Genomic DNA, 6,903 nt, shown 5'->3' with positions numbered 1-6,903 from the left:
CGTTAGATATGTATATGGCCAGGAGGGATAGCAATGGGAAACCTTTAAAAATAGTTGAAAAATAAAATTCCAATAAATGACAAAAAGAAATCTAATACTCAGAAACATAGCAAAGAAAACAATTTAGTCTAAGTGAATTTAAATATTTAACAGTTTGAAAAATGCTCTAAATAAATGTGTTTAGAATACCTAAAGAATAAATAGATATCATGTGTTAAAAGTGAAAAAGATAAGGGAAAATTACAAACAAGTTTAAGCGTATAAATGTAGACATTTCTAGATGAAAGAGACTAATTCCTTAAAGTCAGAAATTATCAATGCTTACTCAAGAAAAAATAGATGAAATCATGCATATGTCCAGGTGAAATATCTGAACATAAATGTTTAAAGTGGCTCTATTCTTAATCACTGAAACCTGGAACAACATTGTTCTTCAACTGCTTATTGAATAAATTAACAATGATATATTCATATTTATACAATACAATACTACTCTACAATAAAAGGAACAAAGTATAGGTAATGATGTTGATGAATCTCAAATGCCTTATACCAAATTCAAAGGCTATATTTTGTATGATTCAATTTATATGACATGCTGAAGAAGACAAAATTAAAGGAAAGTAAATAAGTCAGTGGCTGTCAGGAGATGACTATGGCAGTAATAGATTGATTACAGAAAGATGCAAGGGTATTTGGGGGAGATAAAAAAATTCTGTATCTTGATTGCAATGGTGTTTATACAATTGCTTAAATGTTCTGGCTATGACTTCCAGTATAAAGTTGAATAGAAGTGGTGAAAGGGAGCATCCTTGTTTTGTTTCTGATTTTAGGAGGAAGCTTTCAGTCTTTTATCATTGAGTACAATAGGGTTTTTGATAAATGTCTTTTAAGATGTTAAGTTCCTGGAGCAGCCCCCTGCCCAATTGGCAGATGGTAGGGAGTGTGTCTGGGGACCTCAGCAGTAGTGGGAAGCAGCTGCTGCATGGAAGGTCTTCCGCGGCCACCACCACAACCACTTCTGCCCCAAGCGGGGCTTAATGCCACAGGCAGCCACCATCACTGTGCAGGCAGCCCACTGATCACTTGACTGCATTGACACAAGCAGAGTTGCCAGCACAGGCAGGGGAAAGACATGAGTGAGCATAGACCACACTCAGTGCCCTAACCCACAGGAGGGAATTATGCTGTCACACATTGTTTTAGTCCATTTTGTGTTGCTATAATAGAAATACCTGAGACTGGGTAATTTATAAAGGAAAGAGGTTTATTTGGCTTACGATTCTGGGACAGCTGCATCTGGCACAAGGACTCAGGCTGCTTCTACTCATGGCGGAAAAGTGGCAGGCAGCTGGCAGATACAAGCAGATCACATGGTGAGAGGAAGCAAGAGAGAGGAAGCGAGAGAGAGAGAAGGTGCCAGGGTCTTTTTAAGCAATGAGCTCTCACGGAAACTAATAGAGCAAGAACTCACTCATTACTTCCCCCTCCCCCAGGGAGAGCATTAATCCATTCATGAGGGATCCACCCCATGACTCAATCAGTTTCCAACACTGCCACATTGGAAATCAAATTTCCACATGAGTTTTGGAGGGGACAACACATCCAAACTCCGTCACACATGGTAGCACACTTGGAGGTGGGAGGTATGTGTGCTGCCCAAACAGCTCCCTTGGCCCAGGGAGAGACACATGCAGAACCCCCCAAGAGTGCAGAAACCAGCATAACCAAAAAATAAAGAAGAAATTCCCAATCACTGCCAACCCATCCTCCCAACCAGGGGAAGCAAGGACCTAGGAGGACCCTCTGCCTGTAGGAAAGAGAAAAGAAAAACTCTGTCCAGGTTCTCCCATTCTCAATCTCCTCAATCTCCCAAATTGAGGAGCTCTAGTATACCCAGTGCAGTCATCAGGGTCACAGAACACTAGCTGAGGTATCAGAGATGACTAGCAGGAGATGATTATGGTCGTCATCCACCCCAGCCAAAGAGCAACAGGGCACACAGGCACTTCTACCAAGAAAAGAACTCACCCATGTCCTAGATGAATGAACGCTGGGTCACTAACCTCAGTAAGGAATCACTAAGTGTCCCAGTGCTTAGGCCAGAGAGGCTCTTACACACAACTTCAACACTGAATATGGCCAGGGTACCCACACAAATTACACTACTGCATGTACCTGGAACCCATATTAAAACACTCTGTTCAATGTTCAGTATAAAACACATCTACGAGAGGACTTCTCTCTCCTCAAAACCCACTCCAGAGTTACAGAAGAAGCAACTGCTCTACCAGATGACCAGACATCAATTTAGAGATATTAGAAATATGAAAAAACAAGTAAATATGACATCACAAAGGAATACAGTAATTCTCAAGTATGACGCCATATAGCACAAAACACTTGAAATAACTGGAAAGGAATTCTGAGTAACAATCTTAAGGTCACTCAATGAGATACAAGAAGATTCAGTTCAGCAACACAAAAAATGAGAAAAAATATCCAGGATATGAAGGAGGAAATTAACAAAGAGATTAATACTTTAAAAATGAATGTAGCAGAACTCCCAGAACACTTCCTAGGTATAGGGAGAAACATGGACCTTCACATCCAGGAGGCTCAAAGATCCCCAAACAAATTAAATTCAAATCAGTCCTCTCTGAGACATATTATAGTCAGACTAGCAAAACTCAAAGACAAAAGGAGAATCTTAAAAACATCAAGAGAAAAGCACCAAGTCATCTATAAGGGAGTTACCAAGAATACTATACCCAGCAAGATTACCCTTCAGAAATGAGGGAGAAATAGTTTATTTTCCAGACAAACAAAAACTGCAGAAATTCACCAACACATGACCAGCCTTACAATAAATTCTCAAGAAAGGCTTATATTTGGAATCCAAAAAGTGATAATCACTATCATGAATGCATAAGAAAGAACAATAACCACTGTTAAACAAAAATGCAAATGAGAAAGAAAAAGAAACTATTTCTAACCACCTCAAAAAAAAAAAACAAGCATCAAAGACAAACAATAAAAGGGGAAGAAAAGAACAAACATATTTGAAACATCCAAATGAAAATTGATCATATGCCAGGAGTAAGACAATACTTTTCAATAACAACCTTAACTGTAAATGGATTTAATTCCCCACTGAAAAGATAGACTAACTGATTGGATTAAAAAGCTAGACCCAACTATATAGTATCTTCAAGAGACTCATCTCACCTATAAAGACACACACAAACTAATTGTGAAGGGATGGAAAAAGTAAACCAGACAAATGTAAACCCAAAACAAGCAGGAGTAGCTATTTTCATAACCGATAAAAACAGACTTTAAGCCAAAAACTATAAAAAGAGCCAAAGAAGGCAATTACATAATATTAAAGGGAATCTATCTAACAAGCAGACATAATAGTCATAAATTTATATGTACCCAACACCAGAGCACCTAGACATATAAAGCAAACACTATTAGACATAAAGAAAGAAAAAAAAAACCCTAATACAATAATAATTGGAATCCTGAACACCTCTTTCTCAGAATTGGCCAAATCATCTAGGGGATAAATGAACAGAGAAGCATAGGATATTTAAACTACACTTTAGACCAAATGGACCTGGCAGATATATATAGAACATTTCATTGAACATCTACAGAATATACATTTTTCTCAACAGCACATGGAATATTCTCCAGGATAGAGCACATGTTAGGTCACAAATCAAGTCTCAAAACATTTTTTTTTTAAATTGAAATCATTTCTAGAATATTTTCAGACAACAAGGATTAAAGCTAGATATCAATAACCAGTGAAACTCTGGAAACTATACAAATACATGGAAATTAAGTAAAACATTTTCCTGAATGACAATGAGTCAAAGAAGAAATTAAACAGGAAATCAAAAATTTCTTGAAGCTAATGAAAATAAAGACACCTCATACCAAACCTGTGGGATACTACAAAAGCAGTTTTAGTAGAGAAGTTTATTGCAATAAATGCTTACATAATAAGAACAGAAAGATTTCAAATAAACAGCCTAATGCTATACCTCAAAGAATTAAAAAAACAAGAACAATCCAATCTCAAAATTAGTAGATGGAAAAAAATAATTAAGATCAGAGCAGAACTAAATGAAATAGAAACCCCCCAAATGATACAAAAGATCAATGAAACAAAAAAGTTGTTTTTTTGAGAAGATAAACAAAATAGGCAAACCATTAGCTAGGCTAACTAAAAAAAAGAAGACTCAAATAACAAAAATTAGAAATGAAAAATGAGACATTACAACCAATACTACTGAAATACAAAGAATCATCAGAGCCTATTATAAGCAGCTATATGCCAACAAATTTGAATATCTAGAGGAAATGGATAAATTTCTGGACACATACAAACTACCAAGACTGAATCAAAAAGAAATAGAAAACCTGAAGAGAAGAACAAACAATGAAATTGAAGCAGTAATCAGTAGTCTCCCAACAAAGAAAAGCCCAGTGCTGAGTGGGTTTACTGCTGAATTCTACCAAACCATTAAAGAGGAATTAATACCAATTCTCTTCAACCTGTTCCAAAATAATTGAAACAGAGGCCATTCTCCCAAACTCATTCTATGAGGCCAACATTATCGTGATACCAAAACCAGACAAAGATACAACAAAAAAAGAAAACTGTGGGACAATATCTCTGATGAGCATAGATGGAAAAATTCTTGACAAAATATTAGCAAACAGAATACAGCAATACATCAAAAAAATTATATACCATAATCAAGAGGTATTCATCCTAGGCATGCAAGGATGGTTCAACATACACAAGTCAATAAATGTGGTACATCACATCAACAAATTCATGGACAAAAATCACATGATTTTCTCAGTAGATGTAGATTAAAGCATTTTACAAAAACTCAAAATCCCTCATGATAAAGACTCTCAGCAAATTAGGTATAGTAGAAAAGTATCTCAACACAATAAAAGCCTATGTGGCAAGCCCACCACCAATATTATCCTGAATGAGATGCAAGAATAGGAAAAAGAAAGGATGCTCACTCTTACCACTACTATATAACATAATATTGGAAGTACTAGCCAGAGCAATCAGGCAAGAGAAAGAAATAAAGGACATTCACATAGAAAAAGACAAAGTTAAATTATCCCTTTTTACAGATGACATGATCTTATATATAGAAAAACCTAAAGACTCTACAAAAATAAATCTCTTAGAGCTGATAATGATTTCAGTAAAGTTGCAGGATATAAAATCAACGTGCACAAATCAGTAGTGTTTTATGCTCAAACAACAAACTAGCACAAAAAGGAATTAAGCAATAGCATTTATAATAGTCACTAATAATAATAATAATAATAATAATAATAATAATAATAATAATAATAAAATGCCTAGGAATAAATTTAACCAAGGAGGTGAAAGATGTCTACAATGAGACTTGTCATATGATCTATTAAACCCACCACTGGGTATATACCCAATGGAATGGAAATCATTATGTTAAAGGGATGCCTGCACTTCCATGTTAATACAGCACTATTTTCAATAGCCAAGAGTTGGAATGAACCCAGATTTCCATCAGCAGATGAGTGGACAAGGAAATTGTGGTGTGTGTGTGTATATATATACACACAATGAAAATATACAATGAAATACTACTCTGCCATAAAAAAGAATGAAATTCTGCCATTCATAGCAACATGGATGAACTTAGAGAAAATTAGGTTAAGTGAAATAGCCAGGCAGAGGAAGATAAATACTGCATGTTTTCACTCCTAAATTTGAGCTAAATAAATAAACAAAGAAATAACAAAGAAAAAGTTCCTTCATCTGCTCCATGTCTTCCCTTCTGTGGGGAAGTTCAGCCTGAACAATTAGCCAGTTCTGCCTCTAAATATGACAATCACTAATCTTATGGCAGTGACTTTGCATTCAGTAGTTCAGAGAACCCCAGACAGACTACAGACTGTGACAAAAAGTGTGGAATCTCTCATTTGTACAAATGGATTTGTCACAAATTTATCAGGTCGAGAATTGCAGAAAAAGTGTTTCAACCTTCACCTGCAGTGCAGGAAAATTATGGTGGAGATCCACAGCACCCTCATAAACTGTATATTGTTACCAGGATAAAAAGTACAAAAAGATATCCGTATTGGGAAAAAAATATAATAAAGATTACTGGATTAGAAAAAGCACATACTCCTCAAGTTCACAAGAATATCCTTTTAGTGAATGCAAAGCTGAAAGTGATCAAACATTTGATAAGAATCAAATCCCTGAAGTTTCTGTAAGGATTTCCAATAGAGATGTACATGTCTAACACATGCCTCAAGAGCACTGGGGAATTAGTGGTGTGGTGGCATCTGAAACCTGTGGAGCAGGAGGCAACTGAGTCTAATGTCAGAACAGTTTCAGATTAAAAAGTGAAAATTGTTCTTATTTATAGATGGTGAGAAAGTGTTTTTATTAAAATGTGTTTTAAATATCAAAAGATTTAAAAACGAAGAATGAAAGAAAGATACAACAATCACAGTAATTTGTTGAACTTTCTAAAGAAGAGAACAGAACTGAGGCCAGAGGTGGGAAAGTGGGGGGGGGGTTAAAAAAAATCGGTACATGGCCACAAAATATATATATATATATGCTCACATACATATGTGTGTATACATATATATGTGTGTGTGTGTGTATGTATAAATATAGAATGTGAATGATTTCCCTCAAAAAATAGTTGAGGGTCAAATTTACTAACCCAAATGTGAAAGATAACAAATATTAATCAGCACCAATAAGGAAAATGAAAATAAATGAGGCATCTTTACTTTTCTCAGAATTTGTTAAATAAATGTCCATATTTAGGTTAAGATATCACTGGGGTTTTTTTTCAG

General features: G+C 35.5%; 1 pseudogene; it reads left to right on the top strand.

The window, feature by feature from the left end:
• The first annotated feature begins 5,929 nt into the window (after window positions 1-5,929).
• Window positions 5,930-6,435, top strand: LOC103587452 (annotated as a pseudogene).
• The last annotated feature ends 468 nt before the right edge of the window (window positions 6,436-6,903 follow it).

This window comes from Galeopterus variegatus, unplaced genomic scaffold (genome assembly GCF_000696425.1).
Source record: "Galeopterus variegatus unplaced genomic scaffold, G_variegatus-3.0.2 Scaffold451, whole genome shotgun sequence".
NCBI classification, from domain to species: Eukaryota; Metazoa; Chordata; class Mammalia; order Dermoptera; family Cynocephalidae; genus Galeopterus; species Galeopterus variegatus.
Note: the sequence above shows the minus strand (reverse complement) of the source record. Positions and strands in the feature narration are given on the sequence as shown.